We start from the raw sequence: 27,650 nt of genomic DNA on the forward strand, positions 1-27,650 counted from the left end.
TCCACACAAACTCTGGGCACACTCACAGTTTGCTCATTCTGCAATAGTGCTGTAAAGGGTCTTCCTCATAGGATACCAAGGCTTCACTTTTCCTTCAAGAACAAGGAATGGCCAACTTGGAATGCTGAAGAGCCAATCCACCTAARCAAAATGAACTCAAAAAGGATATGATATTTTAAAATGATAGGTACAGAACACAGCAAGAAACACTGCTGCTCAGTATTTTACCACATTCTGTACCTGAATTTTTTCAACCCATTTTTCAAAAGGTGGTGACACTGCATGTGACCCACATGTTCTCTATTTCTGCTTCACAACCCACACTAGCTAATACTGCCCATCACTTTATAACCTTTCTGTACAAACAGCAGCTGCCAATATCAGTGATTAATACACTAAACTGCAAAGTGAGAGCGGTTAAAAGGTGACTTATGAAGAAAATAACAGCCTGCACATTCTATGTTCCTCCAGACTTCAATACATATCAAATCAAGAAAAGCTGATTCTTTTATCCTTCTTCYACAGAAGAGCCTAAAGTAAGATTTAATGCTTTAGGAAATTCACACAACAAATAATAYGTAAGGAACTTTATTTTCATTTCCCTTGAAAGCTATGAATAGGTACAGAASCAACCATTCGTAAAATAGCAAAAGTAGAAGAAACTGGATTAAAGGGGAAGTTTGGAGGGTTTTTATTCTGCTACAAAGCTTCTGGTATTTTAAGTAACTACTAGAAAACTGAAATCCTGAAAAAGGGAAAAATCGATACATACAGTTACCCCATAAATTAGTTTCCYAATAATATTAACTAGCTTACCTATAAAGCCAGAGAAATTGATGAAAAAAATTATTCAAATTAATGACAAATTACATRTCATAAGCTTGAAAAACTAAACTCCTCTTCAACACACAGTGCACACTTCAACTGATTTAGTTAAAACAGTGCAAACATCTATAGGGAAACTGTCTGTAAAAAAAAGGTATTTCAAGTAATCTTGAACCCATTCCTAAAATGCATTTAACCAGAGAGCCACAGAAGAGTATTTCACATCATACACAAAGCAAAAGCAACCYTTCATGCTTGTAAATAAAATAATGTTCATGTACTAAGACAAAGATCCTGTGCTACAGCTCAAGCTACACTGTGGAGGGGAAAAAAAACCCCAAACCAAAGAGCCTTTCCTCAAAAGTCCATTTGAGTCAATGTCATGGTGGTCTTGCAAGTTTTATCTTCAAGTGAATCATCTGAGTGCATTCTCTTCCAGGCCAGTGTACTTGAATCAACACCCAGGAGCACATGAAGTAATGCACAGGAAGAAAATCACAAATCAGCCAAAGCAGGCTTATGAGAACTTTTCCAAACCTTGGGAAGACAAACCTTTACCAAGGAACACTAACCACAGCACACCCAAAAACTAACAAAGAAAACAAGCCCCTGATAAAAGCGCTAATGGCACAAATAAGCTATCATAACAGATTCTATCCAAAAATGAACACCTAAGGAAGAAAGCAGCCATTTAAAATCTTCTAAAACTGCCTATGCCTGTAAGCTATAAAAGTCTTGAGGAGGTGGTGAAGGAGAAGYATCTCAAGCACTTCCCTCTTCGAAGGAGACACATCACCACCTCACCTCCTCTATTTCCCTCCTCACTGAGGCAACTCCTGTGTAATTGCTAAAGCCATTATTTAGCAGCACACRCAGCACAATACCCACACAATGTCTTGTCAATCACTTGGTCTAGCCAAAGCACTGTAACTCACCTATTTCCCCATCTGTTTACAACTTAGGTACTTGCGATTCTTCGGTCAGCTTTCAGGTTTTAGTGTCCCAACTACAAACTCTGCAGCTGCTCCCATGGGCACCTCCCCAACTGGTAAATGGTTGCAGAGAGAACTTTTCTTTCTACTTTTGAACAGGGAGGGATAGGGACACTGGTCAACTCATAAGACTCAGGGGTTGATTCATACATCCCACAAGCAGGAGAGGTCTTCTAAAGCCAATATAACCCTCAGGGAGACCTGAGACTTAGCCACCTTTAATTCTGCTGCTTTAATAAAGGCCACAAGCCTGAAGAGTAACTTAATGGACTGCTTCAGTTCAGCAGAGACAGATGAGTTAAAGAAGCAAGTAGTATATCAGGTTGGGGGGAAAAAAGGGAAGTAGATTTATACTAGTGAAATGAAAAACAAAGCTACAGCTGGTGAAATCTWACATGTGGAAGGAAGATTATTTTAGTTTCAGAAATACCACATCTGAGACCTASTCAGATAAGAGCATTGCATGTCGATGGGTAGGAAACCCTGCTCCATGCACATTTCCTTTTTCTTCAACACATCTCTGAATTTAMTTCTTTCAGTTTGGGAGTAACTATTCTAGTACCATGGCATTCTTCAGAAGAAATGTTACATATATTTTTAGATGTAACGTTTTCACGCAGTTCAGCTGCAATAGAATTACCATGTTCAAACAAGTAATCTCATCCCACTGCATAGTTCATTATTTTCTTCAGACTTCTGCAACCACACTATATGCAAAAATTGCTCAGCACAATGTGAGTGAAGAAAGAGTCAAAAACTGAAGAAAAATGTATAGAAAGTTTCAGCTGATTAACAACACGACAGGAATCTCAATAGATCAGCTGCTCATCTCCCTGGAAATTTAGGTTGAGAAAGGACAGCAAGCTGTGATCCCATAGCTTGTTCTAACTAAAATAGAAACACCACCCCCACTGTCAAATAGTAATCCAAACACTTAAAAAAAAAANAAAAAAAAAAGAAAAAAAAAGGCAGGAGACATAAAACTTCCAGGGTTTGTTTCTTTCCTAAAATACAAATAATGGATTTGCATAGCTTAAGGCAGATTCTACCCACAGAGCTATTGTTCCCTCCCCGAGGCCTTCGGCATTTCCAAGGGGCAGTCCCCTTTCGGTACCCTCGCTATCCTTTATCCGAAGCTGCCCGACCGGCAGCCATGGCAAGACGGTGGGATTACCCGACCCAAGCAATTCAGCAGAAACCACAAATCACYGCAATTTTACTTACGGGCCGCCGCCAGGTCCTTCGGGAGGCTCCCTCTGCGCCGGGCTGTCCTGTCCGCATAAGCTCACCTTSCCCCAGCCCCGGAGCTCCGGGCCCCGCCGCCCCTTATCCCGCCACCCCCATCCCCGCTCCCGCGCTCCCCTCCCGCCGGCGCGCCCGCCCGCCCGCCGCGACTCACCGCCCGCGGGGGGCCCCGAGGCGGCTCCGTACGCCCTCCCGGCCTGCGAGCACGGCTGCTCCGGGAGGCCGGGGAAAAGCTGGCAGCTCCCCGGCCCCGCGCTCACCAGCAGCGGCCGGAGAAACGCGGGCGGCCCCTTCCCTCCCGCACGGCCCCCCGGAGCCGCCTACCTGTGTGTGCGGAGGCGCCCGGCCGCCCGCCGGACCCTCCCGCGCTCCCCGCGGCCGCCGCCGCCCGCCGGGGGCGACACCCGGCCCCGCATGCGGCCCCGGGCAGCGCCTCAGCCGGGTCTCTCCCCCGGCCCCCAGCGCCAGCCGCCCGCCTGCGGCATTAGGCGCATCCAAGCGCCGCCGGGAAGGCGGGGGGCGGCGGCACTTGGGTTTCCGTCGGGCTCATCCCCACTGGGAACCGGCTCCCAGCTACGTCGCGGTGTCAAGATTTTTTTYCCCCGGAAAGTTCCCAGGAACCTCTGGGAGAGGTCTGGGACGTCTCATCTCACCAGCTMGCAAAGCCGACTAAAATTGTGCTCTCTTCAAAGGAGGCTTGTAGAGGCAGGCTCCATATGCCTCTAGAAATTCAGTTTAATTCCTTGAATGCTTTCACCGAGCAACACGCTGATATATTGGAATAGCCAGCTCTGCCTCTGAATACGCGGTAATTTACATTCARTAGCAATATTGTCGGTAGCTGGTGCCATCAGCATTCACCTGAAGATCTTAAAATTGGAAGCATGCGTCTAAGTGAGGTTAAAGCTAGAAGCTTTCCTGTCTAAAATGACACAAGAGCCCGATGCGAAGATCATGGAACGGTTAAGATTGGGAAAGACCCCCGAGATCCATCGTGTTCAACCTTGGAAGTTCTCCCGACAACCATCAGATATCCCGCGGCAGAGACGMCGCTAACTCGGGAACAAGCACTTCCAGCGCACCCAGTCCTGTAAGTTCAGGCACCATTCACAAGATCCTCTCAGCCTGTGCAAGGRTTTACAGAGCTACACTTGATAAAGCAGGGGTGTTCACTTACCGGTTGTCAACGGAGCAGCTTATTTTATCTTTGAATCATCCTAGAGAAGAAGACAACTCGTCGCTTCTGCTCAGGGCCGCCCAAGCTGTTGCTGCAGCCTCTGGCAACTCCAGCCCAGCTCCCGCATGGTGGTGCTTACGACAGTTTAAGAGGAGGGCTTGTTCAGCTGAGCCCCATCTGCAAGAGAAAACGCAGAAGGAAGCACGTTGTGTGTTTGGACAGAAATGCAATTTGGCTCGAGCCTGCTGAAATTCCTCCTCCGTTTATACCAAAGCCTACCAGGGGGAGGAGAGACTCACGTGGAGATAAAGCGGTGCTACCTCCTCCTCTCAGTGGTGAATCTGTGTGTTCTGAGCGGCTTCCCCGCGGAGCCGCAGCCGCAGGGGGTGTTCTTCTCCCTCCTTCTCTTTCCCCCTCCCCGGGCCGGTGCCAGGAGCCTTTCCCCAGCCCCCACAGCCCGACAGGGGGTGGGAGACCCGCAAKCCGGGGGGCAGCGAACCCTCCCCTACCTCCAGGAATTACTGTCTCGTTATGAAACCAACAGCGTGTGCGTGTCGTGGGGGTTGGTGAAGTGAGCCAACCAACCCGAAAGCCCCTGCACTTAGTTCATGGGCAGGATTCTCCCTTCCCAAGTACGTTTGCCCCCTGCCGTGACATTCCAGGAAAATCCTTCAAGGGCAGAAGTACCTCCTGAAGAGCTGCTGTCAGGAGMTGAATGAAGCCGCACCCAATGCTGGCGGGAGTCATGAAGCTCCTGGAAAATTTTCTCTCCGTACCTCAGCACGCAACCGCTTGGGRCTGGACCTTGCTATTTAAAAAGAAAGTTAGTAAATAATTCTGCCTCTGAAAAAGAGAATGAAAAAAAAGAGTTTAGTTGGAATCCTGTCCTGTATCAATGYTGTATTGTGGCCAGAGAAATGTATCGTGCTAGAAGAAAACTAAGAGTTTCTTAATAATTTAATTGTCCCCTCCTGTTTCTATCTTTATGATCCTGACCACTTCCAATCTGAAAATTTTCTAAATGATGCTTCAGTTACCTCAGAGTATGTTTTTAGCATTGTGTCAGAACAAGATTCTTCCTTTATTGGAAGAAAACCTCTTGTTTTTTGATGGCTATCACCAGAAATKACCAGAGGTGGATTCTGTTCTCAGCAGCAGTTTTCTACAGCCTATGTGTACATGTAAGAAAAATAACAGATTGAAAGCTGGGAAATTTTGTCTATTCTTCAGGGACTACCGTAGTCTTTAGCCTGCTGAGATGACTTTTCATTGTGTTCTGGGCTGGGAACCAAAYCTCAGTCCTCTGTAATTTGTCTTCCCTCGAGTAGAAAATACCTTAGTATTTTTCCCGTTCTCCCATGAGGTTCCTCAGGTCTTCACCCTTCACATCCTGCCCTTTACAAGACCCAAGACCAAGCTTCTTCCAAGTATATAGCAAAATTATCTGCCTTCTAAAGTTAGTTTATTTAACTCTGCTGTATCTTTTTCCCATTATCTGTCAGCTCTTCAGTCCTTATCCCTCAATTCACATASGTATCATAGGCACATAACCAAATAAAAAATAATCATTAAGGTTGCATAACAAAGGAGTCAGAAGTTAGGGTATACTAGAAGACTGATTTTGTGACTTCATGACAGTCCCCTTGCTCATATGTTTTAGTACAGTCTTAAATTACRTAGTCCAGTATTATTTTGTTCTGGCCTTGCTTTATTTTGTAAGGCCTTGTATTTCTTTAGGATACAGGATGGACTTTCAGGATGTGCCAGTTTTTGCAGAACAAGATGTTGGGACTATTCACCACAGATGAGTGTAGGAAACCTTGAGGAAATGGATGCTGTTCCTGCCTCTGTTGCTGACAGGATGTATGTGCTGCAGCTGCATCTTTTGTGCATGAGTTCATGAATGTGAGGTAATTTCACACTGGCTAAGGTGGGTAYTGGTAACAGTCTGGCAAGGATCTCTGGACAGGCTGAAGAACATGGGGAAGAACACGAATGTGCTGTAGGTGGGGCTGAGCCACAGCTCAGAAGCCAACTCGAGTTACTGGTGCACCACTGAAGCCAGTTAGATACATGCAATGCTAATTTCTGTGCTGGTGCCATGTGCTGACTTAGAAATCATTTGATTTTACAGCCGGCTGAGTCACATGYTTGTCAATTTTCTGGGACTCTTACATGAGGCATCTAATTCTAGGAAGAGCTGGGCATTCACGATTGYGGCCCCAAATCCATAGGAGATACAATGCTCTGAACAGAGAATCTGTTTGCTCAGAGTTTTATTCCCTTCCTTGAAAGKCAGTGTGTGTAAGAAACACAAAGAATTGCATCTAAAATAGCTGAACACATCTTTCTCTGAAGTAAAATGCACTACATTGGTCAAGTAATGTAATAATGTAATTTGCAGCAATGTAATTTCAMTTTGATATATTTTGGCAATTGTAGCTATCCCACACCAGCAACGGAACAAAAGCTGGTGTCCTCTAAATATGTTGAACTAAATTCAAGGATTCAAATGGCAATTTGAACAATTGATACAGTGCAAAAAAAAGTTTCGTTTGTTTTCCAAATGGTCTGTACAAGCATAACTTAGTAACTAATCTGCAACACCAATGAATTTGTTGGGCACAAAGTACAAGGAAAATATAAGGAAWCGTTGGAATATAGTCTGTTACAAACAAATTATTTGACAACAATAAGAATCTTTCTAAATGCTTTCAAAATGGATGATTAGCAGGAAGTCAAATGAATGCTCCTGCAAGCAAGTACAATGCATGGGACCAAAAAGTCAACAGATTTGCTCTTTCAGTTGAAAATCAACTCTCCTGAGACACAAAGATTTCCACAAACCAAACACAAAAGCTCTATAAACATTTAAATGTAAAGAAATAACTAAAATTATTCTGAATAAAATGCTGTCATATTTTAGTTCCAGGATAAACAGTGTACCTGCTGAGTCATTACTAAACTAAGAAAACGTTGTGGTCTCTGTGCCTTGCAAAATCAGAGAAAAATAAAGATGAAAACTACAGGAAATTGAAGAAAACTGTTGAACACAGGGAAATCAAAACTGGAGAGAACAAGGAATAAAGAGAATGGAAAGTTGCGGCATCACAAAAGTGATTTCCCAATCAATCCAATAAGAAAATGACTAATCAAGCTGTGTGTAGGCAATGTACCATATCTCTCATACACTTCTGGTCTTAGAACTAAAATGCAACAGAACTGTCACCCTTCATTAATTACTTTGGGAGATGAATGCATTTATAGAAATACAGAATGTCACAAGATCCTTGTGGGTCCTCTTCAGCTCAGAATATCCTATGATCCTTTCTCCACTCAATTTCTAGCTTTACTACTACCTTCACAGACTGATCCTAATCTYTATGTCACACCATGAGAACTGCCCTGTCTCCCACACATGCCCAAATCTCTGCTACTGAGCTCCAAAACCTATGTCAGCACAAATCTGTTTTGTGGAGCTTCTCAATCCCCTTGCTCAGGTGCTCAGGGCTGCCCCCCCTTACTGCTTACTTTAACAGTTCCAGCTGTAGTAAGCACCAGTCCTCACATAGTTTTAGTCACCAGTTCGTGGTTACATGATATTTCTTCCAGAGACTCTTTGCCAGGAGACAACTTGCCGAAGCCTGTCCTAGGAGTTTTAAAAAATCTGGTTAGTGGTTGTAGCACATCTCATCAGAACTCATAGTGTTAGCCATGAGTTCACAACATGCAACCCCCAGCTAGTTTGAGGTCAGCTTTTCAAGACCTGGTCAACCAAAGAACTTAGGCTTTCTCAGTCCCCAGGGCCTGCCTTTTCTGGGAGTTGCTGAGTGCTTTCTCCTGTKTGCAATGCTCTTTTACACCATCTGGGAGACAGGACACCAACAAACAAAACATGATGACAGGAAATGCAATGAAGGTGATCCAGGTAGGCTGAGATTCCAGTAAATGCGGTCTAGAGTGGTGAGCACATTAGGAAGTGCTATTTGCCAACSAAAGTGAAGCCCTAATGTATGTATTTATATGTGAACATCTACAAACTCATAAACAAATACATTATTTAATAGGCTCTAAGCATTCTTTGATTTCATTAGGCATATGCAGAGGAAGAAACAGGTCAAAGCACACCCACTTGAAGAGCATTGCAGATAAAACAGTGGGAAGGAAAAGGGAAAAGGCTTTGAAAAAATTCAGAAAATGTGTCCTGAGCAGCTTGTGGTTTTCACCAGGTCAAGAGCAACATTACACCTCAGATTTCACCCCACTAGTTGATCCCTTGTTTCTATTTAATTATCCTATCATATGGAACTCAAGTTCTCCACTTGTCCCTTCATCCTCCCATGTGGATGGGAAGATGTCAGTGTGCCATATGACTCCACCTCTATGTGTATCCAAGAGTAACCCAGACTGAAGCTTCATAGCACTGAAAGCAGCAAGGCAGGCAAGAGCTGCTGCTTCCTCCCCTGGCAAGAGACAAACCTCCCAAGATCCAGGTCTCCCACCCATCTGCCTGGGACACAACAGTCTGCTCCTGTAGCTCATAGGCTTGCAGTGCACTGCTSTTCCCAGAGGATGTCAGAGGATGTGACATCTGGCACAAGGGAAGACTAGGAAAAGGAGAGAGGTGGGGGGTGCATGGGAGAGAGTAACCAGTTGAGGGGTGGCAGGGTGGTGGGAGACCCTTATTTGTAGTCTGCTCCTAGGTGCCAAATGCAGGAGGGCTCTGAGCTCAGAGAGAACAAGAAGTCCTTGATCCTGGGTCCATACCCACTTGGCCTTGTGTGCTTGGCCTTATGTGGGATGACTCACATAAGCTGCATCTGGAAGATGAAATACTTGCTCTTTTATGATGGCTCTGTCAGTTCTACAGTACTGTGGCAGGACCCAGCTTAATGCCCAGTTTCTTTCTCTGTGCATTTTATGAAAAATACTTCACTGTTTTCCCCACTGGCTCCCCACAGCACAGCCTCTGACTCTGGCCTGCAGATCCCCACGTTTTTGTCCTGTGTCCCATTGGGTTCACCTGCACAGCCAAGTCATTATTACAAGTGGTCAGGCAGCTACTGCAGCTCTCAGATATACAACCTTCTCATTTCAAACTTCTGGCCCACTTCTTTGGCCAGTGTTCTCTGGCCTGGATTCCTTTCCTGGTTTGCTGCCAAAGATCTGGGAACAGGTGCACAGTTTTTCTGCCAGGTACTCTTCAGACTGGATCTTTACTTGAAAATATGGTGTAGCAAGTCAGTGCACAAAACAGGGCTAWAAAAGTAATACAAATAGCTATGACTAGATTGCAGAGAGAAGGAGGGTGAGAAGTTAGGTGAGCCACTGYAAGTCAGAAATGTTATGAAAAACTGCTAAAAGCCTTGCCATGTGTGAACAGTGAGCTAATTTCAATGAGACAGGCACAGGTTCAGAAGAAGAGTGCTTTGCAAACTTCTTACATTTAAGACTTAAGTTGCACTCAAAGTCTTGGATATMGGTAAAATGTTAGAAAATTTTAAATGCATTTCTTCCCATGACTGACTTAYCTGCTTACAACTCTTGCTAGTTAGTGGCCATGGCTAATGAGCAAATGGTCACTTGCCACAGATTGGAAGACTTAGTAGGAACCCACACAAAACCTGGGTGCTGGTGGCACCCTTCACAGCACTCCAAGCTGAACAGAGAAGCCCTATGGCAGAAAAGACTGGCTTGGTCCGTAATTCAGAAAAACATGCATTAGACTTTTCTCTTTTACTGCTCTGCTCCTGTTCCAAATGGAAGCTTGACCTGATCCATGTATGATCATTAGGCCAATATTTAAGCCATGTGCAATCTTAGTACAATACTTCTATTTCAATGTTTAGCCATTTTATCCGTGCAAGTGGAAAATTTCAAGTGATCTTTGCAATTTATTAAAAGCCATCTGTCAGTTAACTCACCATCATTTAACACATCATAAAATTCCTCATTGTAAGGAAACAGGAAGCTCCACTTCCAGCAGCCCAAGCCACCTGCTCACAGTCTCTGGGGAGTTGTTTTTGATTTGGACGCACCATTGAAACCTGGYCTTTCTTGTCTGCAACTAAAATATAATGGTGCAAGAAGAGGTCTGTCAGTGAAGTGTTATTGTAGAAACTACTGGGAATTGTGCCATGGCCAACTTTAACTTCCCAGATACTATTTGGGAAACAAATGCTTCTAATAATAAACAGATAGTCATGTGTGTGATAGCTGCCAGGTTCTTTCTCAGTAGTCACTGAGGCAAAAAGAGACAACCCCAAATTAGTAAGTAATGAAGACACTAACAAAGAGCTGGTCATAGAAAACTCTGTTGGGCTGAGTACTCAGCAACTGTTTCTATTTCCATGGACAGAAGAGCAGACACATGCAAAGGGAAAGCTGTCAACCCACAAGCAAATTTACCTGGACTAAAAGCTGGTAGACTTGAGTATAGAGGGAGATTGGAAGGTATCTAGATCAGAGATATAAAAACTGTTGCAATGTATACCTTCCCAGCAAKAAAAAATCTTACTGGTTAACACTTCAAGCCTGGATCAGTGGGGAAATACACACTACAGAGAGGTTCTCAAGAGTTAGAAATAGTAAATAATCCTGGTCARCAAAGCCAGTTATGTAGAAATAGATTCACACAGGATTCAGGCCAGATTCATCAAAAGTCAAATAAGCTAGAACATGCAAAAGATGACTGAAGTAAATAACGTATAAATCTTCAACCACTCAAAGAAAAGGAGAACATGCTTTAGTATTTCTCTAGTAGAGGCAGGGAAGCACTAATGCAAGTGTACAAAACTCTCCAGTGCTCCCCCCAGAACACAACGTATGRTTTGTGCTCTCACACTCGAGAAGAAAGCAGTTCTGGAGAAGATGCAGAGAAGAGTTACACCGAGAATGGACAGTCTGTCTTGTGAGAGCAGCTAAACACTCCCCAGAGGCTGTGGAACTGAGGATCTCAATGAGTAAATCAGSAGGAGTTCAATCAGGATCCCAGGGGAGAAGTGCCTCTTGGCTTTGATTTAAACTGTATTTATTAAAGTTCACTCACAACTATAGCAGTAGATGAGGAAAAGTAAGCAGTCTGCTTSCAGTGTCTTGGCCTGCAGTCAGCCTCTTTAGCTATGGGGGAAAATGGCCATGATACAATAGTGTCAAAAAACCAAAACAAACCTCAAACTTGCTCATATATACACTACAATTTTTCTGCTATTTAGTTGAGAGGCCCAACTGCATCTAAAGCTTTATCTTGCTACATGTGTTGTTACAAAACACAATATCATCAATTGTCAAGAAAAAATCTGCCAAAAATTTATTATGCAAAAAGCAAAAGACCCAAATTATCAGAAGTAATACTACAGTTTTAGAATAATGACATTTGTTTGGTAAGTTTGTCTGTTTTACCTGCCCTTCTGTTGCCTACTAGCAAATCTTGATTCTGTAAGTTTGCTAATTTGTAATTACTTTCAATAGTTACTTGTAATTAATTGCAGCAATTTTATATGAAAATTTACAGGTGAATTTGCAGCATATTGGTTCAAAATTCATTTTAGTTGGCTCATATGAATGTAATCACTAAAGAACAAACTAACAACAACCCCCCCCCAAAAAAAAACAAGAGAAGCAAGCCCATTAATTAGTTAGACTTTGCTCAAAAATCGACCTTGACTGTTTAGAATACTGTAATATTTGCAGAGATAACTTGGGATAGCATGAACAATGTTTTGTGGTATGCAGTTGGGCATGGGTACTGCTGGAGTGGGGAGGTGCCAAGAGGGAGTTCACAAATTGGAAACAGGGAAGGACAATACTCAGATTTTCAAGAGCTGCCAAGCATTTGTAGGAAGAAAGCATTGCTAGGGTCCTACCAAGTGTTTGTCACACTCCCTAAAGTCCTGGAAGGAAATACTTGAAATACACTGTTAATGTAAACACGTACAAAACCAGTCCAAGTTTTCACTGTTTGAGTTACTCAATGAGCGTAAAGTTGCACTAATGATCCCTACAAATGAAAACACCTTCAGAAAACAAGAGTGGTGTGGTCTGTGCCATTTGACCCAGCTGGCTGCGAATACCAATGGTTGGAGTCCATAAACACCATCTCCAGAACAACCAGCAGCTTTTAGAGTGCTTCTTGTCACGTGTCCCCACAAATACATCAAGAAAGAAGGAACCACAATGAACTGAAAAAAAAAAAAAAAAAAGAGAGATAGTTTGTTTCTCTCTTGCAGCCTTGGTGACGTGGCTGACCAGGACAGTTTCACAACCCAGGTATTTCTGTTCGAGCTCTGATCTCCCAGTAATGTCCATAGCAGATGGCTGATCAACACTACTGAATAGCCAAGGTTTAAAGGAACTAACAGAGGCAAAACTTAATAGTCCTGGGTATTAACATTCACCCATGGAGTGGAAACTCTGAAGATTTCTACATAGGAAGTGGTCACCTTTAAGAAAGAGTTAAGCAATCTGAAAAAGCCTTAAGCTCTTCTTGATCTGATTCATCTACTGGATCATGCTTTAGCTCTCTGTAATAAAACCACAGTCAAGGGACCCAGTCAATTACACATGTAAGGAACCACACACATAGACTCATTATTTTCTCTCCTCCCTTCATTATGGCCAATTTGGGTTTTAAATCAGATCTCTTGGTGGAGCTGATATGACACAAATTTTTCAACAGAAGAAAAAATGAACAGAGAAGTCTAGTAAAGCTATTCTAGCTACTCTACAAGTGAAGAGCTGCTGCACTCACTAGGCACCAATGTTTTTACATTTGTAACTTCTATATTTACTCATACATGAGCTGCAATCTACCTCTTATCTTTGACAACTGTTTTCTATGTGGATGGATGCCTTTTCAGTAGTTTTGTTCTCTTTCACATTTTTTTGCAAAGCTCCCTCCTTTCTGTTTTGCACTAAAGAATGCCCATTCCCATACTTTAGTTTTTCTCAAGTATCTTATCATTTTGTATCCTGTTTTTTTTTTCCTCCCTGTGAAAGAAATAACATATGCACAAAAGGCTTCTCTTCTTTGTCAGTCTTCTTTTCACCACCCACACCCCTGATMTCTGTCCAGCGCTTGAGCTTGAACTTGGAAAGAACCTCTCCAGATCCCAGGATCTGCCCTCCAAAAAAGCCCATTGATACAAATGAGAAAAATACTCTCAAGAACTCTGAAAATGCTTTTGTTTTATGATATAGAATCTGTGAGCCTGATCTAAACTACTGAAAGCCACTGAAATGCTTACTCTGAATTGGACTAAAAGTTAGGTTTTACGAAAGGGAACAAAATAAGAAGCTTTGCATAGACCAACTCTTCAGTAAGCAAGCAGAAAGCTTGGGTTGCTGCACCCCTCTCTAAACAGTTCTTGATGGAAGAAAGGGGGGTGGGCTGGGGGTGGGGGTGGAAAAGGAAGAGAACTTATTTTGAGGTAGCTAGCTGTTCCCAAAACCAGTGACTGAGAAGGAGATCTGTCTTTGCACAATTGTCCTAATCCATTATTGTTGTTGCTGGCATTTTTTCCATTTTAATCAACGTAACTTTCCTCATGGCTTAAATGGGAAAAGATTAATTCTTTATATATTTATTTACCTTCTAGAATCTCAACGATGATCCTCATGCTTTATAGAAGAGGACAGCTGGCCAAACTTTGTATCGACCCACTCACTCTCTTTACTCTGCTTGGTTGTACTGATGTAGCTAAAGTAGGATGACAATCTGAAATTAAATTAACAGACAATAGACTGAATTAGTTKCAGCTGTTTATGACTTAGGAAAAACACTCACAAATGGTTCTTGCATTGATTAAAATGAATGGATTAAATCAAGCTAATGCAACTGTCTTGATCGTCCTCCTCTCAATTTTTCAATCCTGCATTAAAGATGGGCCATGACATTGGCTCTTTCCTGGAAAAATGCAGATAAAACAACTGTCTCAGAAGACTTTTCTAATTAGAGTGCAGGTGGTGATAGTCTGAAAAAAGATCACAAGGTGGAATGCAAAGAGATAGAAGGCATGAAAACTCTTATACTTAAGCCTAATACTCCTTGCTGAAGCCTGCTTTTGTGTCATTTCATTAATTGGAATTATGCACTTGCTGTACTATGTCAACCAGGCTGCTGGTGAAAATATTGAATGATGTTTCCTTCAGATTTAGGTACTTTCCAGTCTGTCTGCGTCAGTAAAAGCTGAATAATGGCACAGCTAGAAGAAGGACAACTGGGTGAATTTAACATGTCTGGGTTAAAGTAATTTTCCACTTGAGACCTCACAGTATTATAATAAACACAGTGCAACACAAATAAATACATGGTTCTACACAGTTTTTCTGTCCCACCCTGTGGTTTCACATATTGCCATATATGATGCCATGGCCATGTGCATGCAGTACATACCAACAAACCTGGGTTAATGTACACTAATGAGGTACCTGACCTGGTAGGAGTAGGAAAAACAGAGTGAACATAGGTGGAATGAAAGAAAAACACAGTGATAGGGACACAGCAAAGGAAGAAAAATATGACAGGAGGAGAATGTGCATGARCTGACAAGTTAATAGAAGAATAAGAATGAATTAAGAGAGGAAAACAGTAAGATACCCCAGAATTTCTCCAGTAATAATACTTGAATGACTATAAAAATACTAAACACATCACCCAAATGATTATTAGGGCCAGAATTATCAGTCCAATTTGCAGACCTATACAATTCACTTTTCACTTGTGGGAAAGCCTGGGATACAGGCTGCTTTCTGCTGGCATTAGAAACAACATGGCTACCTGCTGCTTATTATTGTAGGGATCAGATTATACCACATGGGCTCTGCACCCCATAAGTTCCCTACATCACTGCAGATTGCTTATATGATCTGACTTTATACAGCAATGCATGGGCCAAGATTAGGGAATGTCTTGGAGCATGCACATCCTCAGGCTTAGCCCTGAATCCTACTTTCCAAAAGGGAGARCTGAGCCCTATAGATCTCAACACATGCATACACAGCCACAGACTGATTATGAATTAGTCACAGAGGCTCAAGAATCAAACAGTCACCTCTCTCTTGCTCTCTTCTCTCCCGCATACATATTTTGTACATATGAATAAATTGTGAAAAGTGGCCGGAACGTCTTGCATTCTAATCCTTACTTTACTGGGGGCTCTGGTGTGACCTCAAGAATATTGTCACCCTGATTTCAAGTTTCCCCAGTCTTAAGACTATAGCTTTCTCTATCTTGCTAGCAGTTTTTTAATTGCTATTAATTGCTAATTTTTTTTGTCTATAAGGAATGAAAGCAATTTAGATTCTTTAACACACCCTTCAAAAAACCCCACCCAACCACAAAATCAAGTGAGATCTTAACACAGGCTAAGACAGCCATCAGACCAGGATAACTTGGGTTGGCTATAGTAGTTAACATTTATAGACAAGATCATAGTTGAACAAAAGGAGCTTATCCCAAGTTCCATCCGGAATTGGTCCATCCTCACTGTTATTTTAGGCAAATGCCAAAATACACTTGCCATTTTCTGGTGCACAGATGTATCTTTTGGACAATGATAAAATAGTGATATATGCATACAACTTTAACTTCTGTAAGGAGAAATAACATGTATTAGTTTAATTAATTTATTATCTTCTGATTTGGTTTAATCTGTATACTGGAGAATGGAAATAAACTATRGCTGCAGTCAGGATACTCCTTTCCTATATAAGTAAGGCTGACATAGCTCCAAGTCCTGACCTTGAACTCAGGACTTAGGTGCTTTGGAGYATGTGACCATGGGCATGCCTGGTTGTAGACCATAGGCATCCCAGGTTGCTGGGAGGTGCTGCCTGCCAGTTCCCTCTGCAAGGCTCAATGGAGAGGAAATGCTGACAGAGRTTTTGCATTTTATCATTTAGGCATRTGTGGCTTTTAGGCTACAGCAAGGCCACAAAGGAGATTTTGGAATCAATTCACTCAGACTCCATTTTCACTATCATGAATATTGCTGCTCACAGAGGATGAGCCATCAAGATTAAAAACAGGATGGTTACATACTGTACTTCCTTCTGGCTCTCAGCAACATTCACTTTTAATCTTTTCGAGTCATGAGAGCGCCTGAATCATGGCTGGCATTTTGCAAGGGCTGCTTTGACACACGTGGCCCTGCAAAGAAACATGGGTGTTTCCTTAAGGAAGCATTCATTTGCTCACAAGCATGCTGCTCTAAGAAGTGTTCTATCCTCACATTTTGCAAAATGTGATCTCCCTACGGCTATACAGAAGACTCATTGCCATTCCTTGAGATTACAGCAACAAGAGGGGCCATTCATATTCGTAGGAAGAATTACTAGAAATATCATCTGGTGCTGAAAAGCAATTTAAAAGGACAATAATGCTATTCCATGATGCAAAATAGTGTAATATCTGCTCTTCTGKCTGAAGGCTAACTCATGCAACCACATGACTATACATAACCTTCAGCTGCCTTGAAAAAGTAGCCTTTCATCAGCCTGGTTAAAGATCTGAAGCTGAAAAAACTGAACCCCTCCAGGCAAGATGGCAAATAGAGAAGAACCCTAAGTTATTATATGTTTTAAATAATCTTGTGACTTTGAGTGATYTTTGAATGATCTTTGAATGATCTTTGAATGTATGGCTTGGGCAATTTTGCATCTCCTAATTGCTCCTAAAGCTCTGTTGATAATCTCAGTGCCCAAGTATGAATTTTACCAGCAATCTCATTTTAAGAGAATTGTGTGGAAAAGCTGGTACCTTCCAGCATGTTTGCATAGGACCTGGCAGTAGGAGGCCTCACGTCCAATTGCACCCTGCAGAGCTGTAAATGCCATTTGAGCAAACGAAACAACAGACACTGCATCAAGGATCTTCTTTCCATCTCATGGTTCTTATTTTACTTTGTGGGGAACTGTTGGGTATAGAACTGAATAATATTGCAGTGAATGGCCTGCTGCTCAAATAACGGAAGCTGAGGTCTAGAGACTCTGAGTTTCTACATTCAGCTCTGCAAGATTTGAAAATGATTAAATCAGAATCAGCCAAACCATATTCCTTAGTTATGACTACTATTAATATCTAGTTTATTGCATAGCTCATAAGACACTCGGATCCAGACCCCTATAATATTACACATTGTATAATTGCAGAACAGGAAACTTGGCTGAATGCCCAGGGTGATTACTGCTGAATGACTCAAACAGTCATTTTTGGATACTTGGCTGGCAACACATTCTGGCAGTTTTCAGAAGTCCCAAGGGGAAGTAACTCTCAGCAGTAAGAACCAGGACTGCAGGTCCTCAGCATCTTTCAATATAAGACTTATGAAGTGAATGTATTCTAAGATCCCATGGACAGGGTTTCTGGTTGGCAATATTTTTTTTAAGGTCTATGGTCTGACAACTTGAATCCAAATTAACAGGGCCTAGCAAATATCCTAGATAATGAAGCTTGCAGCATTAACAAACATTCTGAAAATGTTGGTAGTTGTCCCTGTACTCATCAGAATGTAAAGTGAAACAGAACTCACCTATATGCTCCAAGGGGTTCATTAATCACTGCTCAATCTTTACAGTTAATATGATTTGTCCAAAATGCCTTAAGAATATTAATTAAAAAAATATGAAAGACCAATTTCTTCTCAGTTATATCATCCCATATAGTATCCAGGCTGTTACAATGAAACAACAGCAAACATGAAAAACACAACTAACAAATAAAACAGAAAAGCAGTGTGAATCCCAAACTGCTGCTATTTATTTTCACGACAGCACTAAGCAGTGCAACCATATGCTAAAAGTTGAGGAGCGAAGGCTTTTTACTAAACCTGCAAAACATAATGTAGGAAGCAGTGAGTATCATTACAGAGTCACTTCTTAATGGAAAGGTAGGTGATTACCACAATTTCCCAAGAGCTATAAACTACACCAACAAACCTTGCAAAAAAAATGTTTGCACTCCACTCTCCCTGGATMCTGCCATGCTAAGTCTGAAATCTATTGGAGGCTTTGGATTCAGTTGTTGAATTTGTATTCTTTTCCTTTTTCTTTCTTTCATTTAGGACACCAAGYCTATCTGAAATTGCGTTCCAGTTAATTTTGTTTCATTTCTTATCTGTACACAGAAAAGAGGACAGCATTTCTTGTTCAAATGCTGGGTATTTTGTTTCTGATTACCATGAAGCTAATTGTTCAGTATGTTTAGCCTCAGATATCTCATGCACTCAACTATTTATGCATTTTAATCCCTCACATTACAATGCCAACACAACACTGTTTGCAGTGCAGGAACATGAAATAGCTGTCTCTGCAGCTGRTGCTCCTTCACAGGTGCTCAGCAAAGAACAGCTGAAGAACTGGAGTTTATACAATGACTTGCCAGAGAGCCTTTGAAAGGTATCTTTTCCAGTAGATTTATATAACTTGCTTTCATATAGTTTGAGTTAAACATTCCAGGTTTTGAAAACAGAGGTCACAGAGCAAAATAACTGCTGTGTGAAATTAGCTGAATATGCTGTCACTCTGCCATGTACATTTTTGATAATAACAAGTCGGAAACCTCAGTGTGCTTCTCTCTCAATGCTACTGCCTTGCCCCTTCTCCTTAACACTAATGAGTTACCCTTTGGTATTGTTTTCATAAAAGGTCAAGTTGATCTTCAAAAGGAAAAAACAATGTCACTAGGTATATGGTTAACAAGAAAAATATTTATCTTATGGTTTCCTTTGATGAAAGTAACTAGTGATTTATAATACAAAASGAAGAGAAACTTATATTTAGAAAGCAGTGCTGTCATTTTTTTMAGCATCTTTAGCGTTGTCAGCAACATCTCTTGAATACTTGCCTGGTTTCCTCTCAGAAATGTTTGGTGGGTCTGACAAGCTTCGTGCCTACAAAGCTTTCTATAACCTGTATCTATCCTTTCCAAAAGAGAGGCAGAGTGTGCATTGCTCCTCCTATTTTATCTGTCACCTTCTCTCTAGTTTCAGAATTATTTGAAACCATTTCATCTGAAGAGAGCTGTAAAATAAGACTAAAAATAGCAAGGTAGATGCTGTCTCATGGTTAGTTTCATCAAAACTTGAGCACCAAGTGCAAAATGTATCCTATTTGCCATTTATGTCAGCAATTATGTATGTGATGCAGGATGTGGCTTCTAACATATCTGGTGCAATTTCAAGAGCTTGTATAGGTCTTCTATGCACCTTAAAAAGTCAATCATCCTTGTAAGGTAAGACACACAGCTGCAGGTGAGCCCCAGCTGCAGACATAAATATCCCTCAGAACAAGAAAAAGCAAGAAAGATGAGCATAAAAGCAGCTCTGAGGTCAACCCCTCTTCCTCTCCACCCTTTCCTGCCACCACAAAAAAGTGCAACTGTCTGATCTGAATGACAGAAGTGTTTTTCAGCCACTCCATTTTTGACAGAAAATAAGATTCTGTGATTTTCATGCCTGAGTTAGTTAGAGGAGAGGCACCAACAAAGTACAGCACCATCCATGAAGACTTCTTAGCCTTGGTGCTAAACAGTGTGGCAATAAAATACCAGTACCAGCTTTACGTAACTACATCACATTTTGTTTACATCACCATACCATCGATGGACCTGAATGGGGTAGGCTCTGTGAAAAATCTGGAGACTGAAGCTCATGCTCCTCTTATTTTAAAATAATAGCAAATAAAGTGGTATCTATACACCTTTGGTATTCTGTGAGATGAGTATTTTGGGTACAGCTAGAATTTCTAAATTAACCTCTAGCTGGTCTTAACAACAGTTCTTCAGTAAAACCAGAGGAAGAGAATATAGATAGAGTAGTAAAACTCTAATGCATTACTAAATAAATCATTGGTATTTTTATCTCTTGCAGAAACCACTGGAGAGTTGCCTGGAAGGGATGAGAATGTCAGACACTTCTCTGCTGACCTTGGAAAGCAGCCATGTGGGAYAGAAGGAATCACAGAACYRTAGAATGGTTTGGGTTGGAAGGGACATTAAAGGTCATCTCCTTCCAACACCCCTGCCATGAGCAAGGACAACTTCCACTAGGTCATGTTGCTCAAAGCCAGGGATGAGGCATCCACATCTTCTTCGGGCAACCCATTCCACTGTCTCTGAAAGAAGGAAATGAGTCAAAATCAACATGTCTGATGTAAGATGAAACATTTCCAATATCAACTAACTAAATAAAGAGTTCACAACTTATTCTTTTYCCTAGTAGGGAACTTATACCCATGCCAGTACACTAGTATAACAATTTTATCAAAAATGGCCAAAAATCTCCTCTCTAAAAATAAATGGGAATTCACCTTGACAAATAAAGCAAGTATTGAGTTCCATATAATTCATGCTTCAAAGTCTCAAAGGAGGCTTGACATATATCCAAGACCTTAAGATTCTCCAACTCTCTCTTCTTCGAATTCCTTATATAGTCAAGAATTTAGTTTACAAGAGTACAAGCACCTTCTYATGGTAAATTCAACAAAACAAGCAATCTTTGAACTCTGGCCTTATTTGTATCAGAGTGAATCTGAAACAACCCTGCTGTATTCTGCAAGTTCTTTCCAACCAACAAAATAAAAAAGAAGTCAGGCTCTGGAGCTCAGGACCCAGCCTGAGCTGGAAATGAGACAGATAAGTACTTTCAGCTCGAAAGAACAGCTCAATATACTGACAATTCAATCATCTTCACTTACTTCCTTGAATTGTCATCAAGCACTACATGGTGCTTATTTTAGTACTGGAACTTATTGCTGTAAGACACTTACGAGAAATTGCCCTTTTAATTTGTTTTATTTTCAGTTATAGTCCATATTGACAGGCCATTTTGCTCCTGCAGAAGCATAGAGCAGGAGCACTGCTTTTACCATGAACCTTCTTTTTTCTCTTTCTGGCAAGCATCCTAGATTTTGTAATTTAATATTCCTGCCAAAAGCACTGGAAACATTTGAGAGGATCCTCATGGGATTAAGGACAAACTGTGGATTACATTCCTGGCATTGGACTACACTGGAAGCCATAACTTTTTTTGCTGTCCGTGAATATTTGTGAGCTAACCAAATCAGAACACAGCAGAAGAGTAATTTGATGTTGTTTTACTCTTTCTTCTCAAACCATCCTATAAGGATCTTCTGCTCTTAGTCTAGGGAATGTGTTCAGGTCAAGCAGATGTGTTTCTGCTGATTAAAGTTWATGCTAATTAAACAAAGAGAGAGCAGGTTATGGTGTGAAAATGTGTACTAGAAAATGTGTACTTAGCCATGAATCCCACTCTTGCCTCCCAAACGTTAGGGGTCAGTGACATAAGGACAGCCACAGTGAATCAGACCAACTGTATAAGAAGCTGGGCTCCTTCCCTTGACAGTGGCTAATAATGGGTACTTTGGGAAAGAGTAAAAAAATAGGGCAAAATTGACCGTTCTTTTAATACACCCTACAATGAAATCTGTTAATTTGCTGTTCAGAGTCAGCCAGAGCCAGAAGCTCATTTAGCACCTATGCATTTAAAAGCCTTTCTATTATTTTCTTAGTTCCTTTTTTAAGCTCATTTGTACTCCTGGTCTCTGTGACACCCTGTGCCTCTCAGCCTCAGTTYATTTCAACTGTGCTATGTAAAAAGAACTTGCCTTTGCTTGGTTTAAGCCTGCTGCTTGGTAGTTTCCATAGGCACTGTGACTTCTTGCTCTGTGATAGAATAATCCCCTCCCTAATCACCCACAGAGCATATGCTGAATACCAGGTCATCAGCAGCAGAACCACAATCACCAGTGTGTGTTCCCACAATCCTCTCTGGGGGAGGGGCTTGATCTGCAAGTACAAAAGGAAATATAGAGACAAAGCAAAGAACATAAAGATAAAACATACATTTTATCTTTTGCCATCACCATACCCACAGATTAGAGAGAAAACTTTCAGAAGAAGAATTGCATTGAATCGCAGCAGTTTCTGACCTCACTAAATAACAACCAAAGCCTTCAGGGCTCCAAGTAGGTCTCTCTTGCAGAAAAAGCCCAGGGTTTTGTACTTTAAACAAAGAAATTGCTCAAACTAATGAGTGACAGTTAGAGCTCWCCTTCCAGCACTTCCAGAAGGGCTGGAAAACATGCTAGTGGAAAACATTTTTCAAGATCCAAATACCTCAGCATTAAACAAATCAATCAAATATAACAAACTGTTCAATGCAAGCTGTAACCTGCTACCTGAGTTTATGGAGAACTTKACAAAATTATTCAAGGAAGTATACAGTAAGCATTAAAACATATAAAATTCAGAATGGTTAAGTAATTTTTCTTTTACAAAGTGCAACTGAAATAACTAGACTTCAGATAACACAGACTTCAAATTAGCAAGAAATCAATTGGTATAAAAATTATMGGAATTAAAGAYCCTTGCCTATTTTTAATATTATAAGGTTATTTTTCAAGAAAGATGTCTGCTCTCTAAAATGCTTATGCTTTGATGAAGCCCTCGAAGGGATCCAGTAAATAATATCACTATAATTCTGWGACAAAACTGCCACAAAAATATAACAGGAATGAGCCACTATGTTTTAGAACAGTATCTTCCACAATTCCAYARTCTAATAGAGAGTATTAACACTGATACATGGTTTGAATTACCTAGAAAAATGTTACAGCACTAATAAAAAACCCTCRTTTTTCCGGTACATTGGACAGTTCAAATAATGCTCCCTGAGAGCTTAATATTGTAAGTCCAATATCACTTCTTATAGCTAAATAAAACAAATTAGATCATAATGATAAAGAAGGGTCACACTGATACCAGGGTGAGACAATGGAACAACTATTCAGCTAGAGCATCATGCCCATACCCTCCACTTTCCACAGTTAACAGATGAAGCCCTTTACCTGTTTGAGACCGTAAAACCTGATGGATTAAAGTCCATTTTAACATGTACTTTCTTACTGTTCAACTCAACTCTATMACCTACAAGACAGCCTACCTTAAGAATAAACAGAAGAAGGTAAGACCCTATGTCCCATGGTTTTCACAAGGCCCCTTGTTTTAAAAAATAAAGTCATTCTCTTACTTCTTCCTTTGATAGGTGAAAAGAGAATTTCTCCAAGGCCTCTTATTAAGAAATTTAGAGGGAGAAATTCTGTTTCTTCATGAAGCAGGTACTGTATTGGTGTAACAGGTCATGTCCTATGTTTGTGGAGAATGAGAAAGTCCAGAAGAGCAAAAAGGTTTTAACCTTGTGGGAGAGGAAGAGTTGCAGGAGTTTTACACAATAACAAGTAGAAAACAGCTCTTTCATGAAAAGCAGTCTCAGGACAAAAGCCATAAGGACTTGTGTTACCACAAGACACAGGACCCTAGGGGAAAACCAGTGATGAGCATGTGACAGTCTAGCCAGGGTTTTCAAGGCAGCTTTGAAGAACAGGGGAAGGAAGGCATCAGGACAGGACTCGGGGGTTTATTACACTGAAAAAGAATGAAACTGAAGAAGCACCCAGAAGGGGGAAATAATGCAGTGCTAAGATCCAGTATTGTCTAGGACATTCCATTTCATTTAAAAGCTGAAAAGACTATGAAATCCCACAGAACTCATGACACGGCATGCCCTGGCAAGAAGACCAGTTTTTATAAATAGACAGAAAAAGGAAGTCTAATGCTGAGACAGTGTGGTGGCCTGACAACATCCTACACCTTATCAGCATTTTTGAGATCTGTGAGCTGTACAGAGTAGAGGAGCTGTACAGGAAGTAGATTCTTGACAGACTCTAGTTATCAGTAAGAAATCGATTCTATGGTTTTCCATACACTGAAATCCACTTCAGTCTTTGCAACTCATACTACCCAAGGGCTCCCTTGSAGGAGTTCAGCCCACTTTGSAAAACTAACTTCCCTGCCTCTGCTRTTTGATCTSTTCAAAGTACCCCCAMCTRYAGCAGGCTTGCTCCACTTCTCCACTCTAGCACTCCTGCCTAGACTTCTCTCTGCAGACCTCAGGCTCTGGTAAGATATTTCCACTTTGGTGACATTGMCCCATCCACAGACCTAAACCCATGTGAGGTGAAAGATTAAGAAATCCAGGCAATGAGAGAAGTGAAAGCTGCGATTCAAAAGATGGTGATTCATTTTAGGCAAGGCTGCAATCTGAGTGCTGCCAAAACTTACTAACTAGCCTTTTAAGATGCTCCTTTTCAAACCAGACAGAAGAACTGGCAGTAACAAAACATTGTTCTTTGTTACTCTGAGTTTTGAGAGAAGAAAAAAATGCTGAAGGCAGTTGAGTTATTTTAGAAATCCGCTAGCCTCCTGATGAAGTTTCAGGCTGAGAAACACATGTATTTTCATGGATAAGCAGTGTGTTCCAGACACTTCCTTTGTATGAGGGGATGTGGTCACCATGCAAGGAGCTGAAGGGTTAAGATTYTCCACCCTGGTGCAGAGATGGCCATGATGGCATGGAAAGGAAAAACTCTTCCCTCTTCAGATATTCAAGAATAAGGAGCTATCAATGATGCTAAGAGAAGCTGTGTTCTAGGAAGGCCCCATGGACCACAATGCTCCTTGCCTGARGATTTTCTTGCTGCAAGAGAGACTGAACAAACATTTAGAAGAGAGATCTGTTGATAGTCACTAACTAGATCACATCAGGTTCAGGAAATCCCTAAAGTGAAAACACACCTAGTCTGGGAACATATCTAGCTAAAGTATTGTRGCTTATTCCTCTACTTCCCTGGCATCTTGCTTTTGGATCTGGCTTGCTTTTAGTCAGGTCAGATAGATCTGGTAATTGAATAATGGCCATGGCAAAACCTGTATTTAGAATTACAAGCTAACAGCATGAGCAAAGAATATCTCTTACTTGACAGTAAATTATGGACTGAAAAGGCTTTATCATTAGTTTTCTGGAACTAATGCAGGAAAAACATTATATCTTCTTTTTCAACAAACTCCTGCCTGACCTTATCCCTGCAGGACAGTATAAGGGTCAGATAAAGATCATATATGAAGCAGTGTGTTCTACCAGATGGTAAATCAGTCCCACAGCACCAGGTTAGAAATGCCTGAGCTAGGGATCACCATGAGTCCTCAACTGCCAGCTTTAAAATGACCACAAAAGTCCTCCTGTGTACTGTCCACAATGCTTAACATTGGTAACCCTCCTTGTCAGCAAGAGTAAGCTCAGAACCTTTTCCCATGGAAATTACTTTTCTGTCCTAAATTCCCCTGTTGATTCTCAGCATAGGCATCACAACCCTCCCTACCACTAGTCTTTCTGCTAATCCTGTGGTGGGTGGTGGCACCCAGCTACTTCCTTCCTAAGAATTCTATTTCAATAACCCTAATTATTAAAAACCCTAAAGAATACTATATAACATTCAGTTATATGTGTCTTACAGAAATCTGATAGGCAAGTGTAATTTGAGAGGCTTTCTGAATCAAAAATCTTGAAAACTGCAGTAAGGTTGACAAAAGAAGCATGAACAAATTATAAAATATTGGTGTGAATATGCTTTAGTCCAGTTTATTACAGATGAACTAGAACCTAATGACATAGCTTTCATTGTCCCACCATGCCACGAAAATGTTATGGACACACAAAATACTAAAGATAGCACTGCAGTTCTTTTAACTCAAGTTGCTGCAGTTACAGAGAAAAGTTTTAGCATCTCTCTTGCAAAAATGAGAAAGATCTTATCTTACACCATGATAAAATCTGTAGTTCTTTCTGACACYCCTGGAAGCAAAGCTTCTTGATGAGCATTACTGAACTTAGGGGAGAATAAGCACATGATTTTAAATCTACAAATTTGAAGTTCAGTTCTGTAGTTATACAATAGCTTTTCAAAGACTATAAATCTCYGGAGGTACATAAAGCTGCCCAGACAGTAAAAAAGTTTCAGTTATACTACCACAATGTATGTCTGTTACTCAGAAATAGCTGCAGACACAACTCTCTTAAGACTTGTGAGCTAACTCACTAGTCTTCTAGCTTAACCATAAAAAAGTATCTATTACTCCAGGGCAGACAGAAGGGTGTGTGTTTTGGCTTCTGGATGGACTTTCATAACAGTAAACATTACATTTAGTGTGTATAAACAGCTACAGGGGCTGCAAGAAAAGAAAAATTATCGTGACACTAGGACAGGGGAGTAATGTGTTCAACCTGGATCTTAGCACAAGAAAAGAATTCTCTCCAACAGATCACTTCTGCTCATTCTTTCCCTTTCCTTGGAAACCTGGCAGAGAGGTCACACTTCAGCTTTTTAGCCTGGATGAAGTCACATATGCAATAGCYATGGTTGGGAAAATTCCTGATGTTTTATGAAGATGATGCTATGTAACAGCAAATCTGAAGGCACAGCTCAAGCAAGATACAGAGGAAGTGGGAAAACAATGGACAAATCTCTAATCACAGGGAAGATGTAATACCTGACTGGAGTGCTGGCACATTTCCAGAGGAGACTGCATGCAAGCCCATTTTGGGGCCTGGTTATTAGTGCAACCTCTACATTTCACTTTTCCACTTCTCTTTTATTAACTACACAAAGGTCAATAGTGGAAGAAAGGTTTTCCTAAGGCACTTCATAACTCACCTTCCAGGAGGTAGCCTGAAGGAGTTCCACCATCTTCTTGTTTCATAGTYATCCTTCCCTTCCTTCATTCTTACTCAGGAGAATCAATCCTGCATTTAAAAAAGCAAAGAAAAAAAGGAGGATTCCTATGAATCTGCCATCCAGACAAATTACAGAGATGACAGATGCAGAAGGAAAGGTTTTCATCTTCCTCTTACAACCTTCACATCGCCTACTGTTTCAACTCAGTCACCAAAGCTTTTACTTCTCTCTCAATATTATCATACTGAGATAATAACTTAATTCAACTTGTACTGTCATGCAAAACCTTTGAGATGACCTCTGTTAAACAAGAGTACTTGTCTAACTTTGCAAGCCCTCAAAATCTTTTTGAAGTTACAATCAATGCTTTGTGTGATAAACTGGATGAAAACGGCTCTTTTAACTGCAGAAATAACAGAAATGCCAACTTGATGGGGAATTTTTTCTGTTCTCAATGCATCCTTTTCTTCCCAGTTTCTGATAAGCAACTGCATTCATTTAGTATTCAAAATAAAAGTATCAAACAGCCTCAATAAAAGCATGTGCCTGTCTCAGTCTGAATCAGACCTGATCATGCTTTGCTACCTTAGAATATGCTCTTGCCAGTCTTGTTAGTCTCTAGTTCTTTTGGTAATATAATGTTTATGCATAAATTCTCATTAAAAACAAAAAAAAAAACAACCAAGGTAAATGGCACCTAAAAATTAGCAGCAGTAGAGAAACTTCAGAGCTGTCTTCAAAGTACAGGAAAAAAAAGACAAAGAAGGAGACATAACATTTAAAGTATTCTTTTGTTCATAGAGGTCACCTTACATAAAACTATA

The 27,650-nt window shown here is 41.0% G+C and overlaps 1 protein-coding gene and 2 long non-coding RNA genes across 9 annotated transcripts in view; all 3 read right to left on the reverse strand.

Annotated features, from left to right (window-relative positions):
* ST3GAL6 (ST3 beta-galactoside alpha-2,3-sialyltransferase 6) overlaps positions 1 to 4,990 on the reverse strand; it is a 41,297-nt gene extending 36,307 nt beyond the window's left edge. For 3 of the 7 annotated variants that reach the window (XM_057364176.1, XM_057364172.1, XM_057364173.1), the window contains exon 1: positions 4,240 to 4,493. The gene's annotated coding sequence lies outside the window, so the exon portion shown is untranslated. Of the gene's footprint in view, positions 1 to 3,386; positions 3,491 to 4,239; positions 4,494 to 4,538; positions 4,608 to 4,926 lie in introns of those variants that run through there. The other 4 variants (XM_057364175.1, XM_057364174.1, XM_057364179.1 and 1 more) reach the window with 4 other exon arrangements.
* Positions 4,991 to 7,782: 2,792 nt separating this feature from the next.
* On the reverse strand, positions 7,783 to 20,344 carry LOC130572471 (uncharacterized). The gene is made up of 3 exons (XR_008965219.1): positions 20,162 to 20,344; positions 13,829 to 13,954; positions 7,783 to 7,888 (listed from the first exon to the last, which is right to left on the reverse strand). It is a non-coding gene; the product is annotated as an uncharacterized LOC130572471 (long non-coding RNA).
* A 1,523-nt stretch (positions 20,345 to 21,867) lies between these two features.
* Positions 21,868 to 27,085, reverse strand: LOC130572470 (uncharacterized). The gene is made up of 3 exons (XR_008965218.1): positions 27,006 to 27,085; positions 26,806 to 26,894; positions 21,868 to 22,042 (listed from the first exon to the last, which is right to left on the reverse strand). It is a non-coding gene; the product is annotated as an uncharacterized LOC130572470 (long non-coding RNA).
* Between the last annotated feature and the right edge of the window lie 565 nt (positions 27,086 to 27,650).

This window comes from Malurus melanocephalus, unplaced genomic scaffold (genome assembly GCF_030028575.1).
Source record: "Malurus melanocephalus ecotype Western Australia unplaced genomic scaffold, MMel_1.1 scaffold_36, whole genome shotgun sequence".
In the NCBI taxonomy this organism is placed as follows: domain Eukaryota; kingdom Metazoa; phylum Chordata; class Aves; order Passeriformes; family Maluridae; genus Malurus; species Malurus melanocephalus.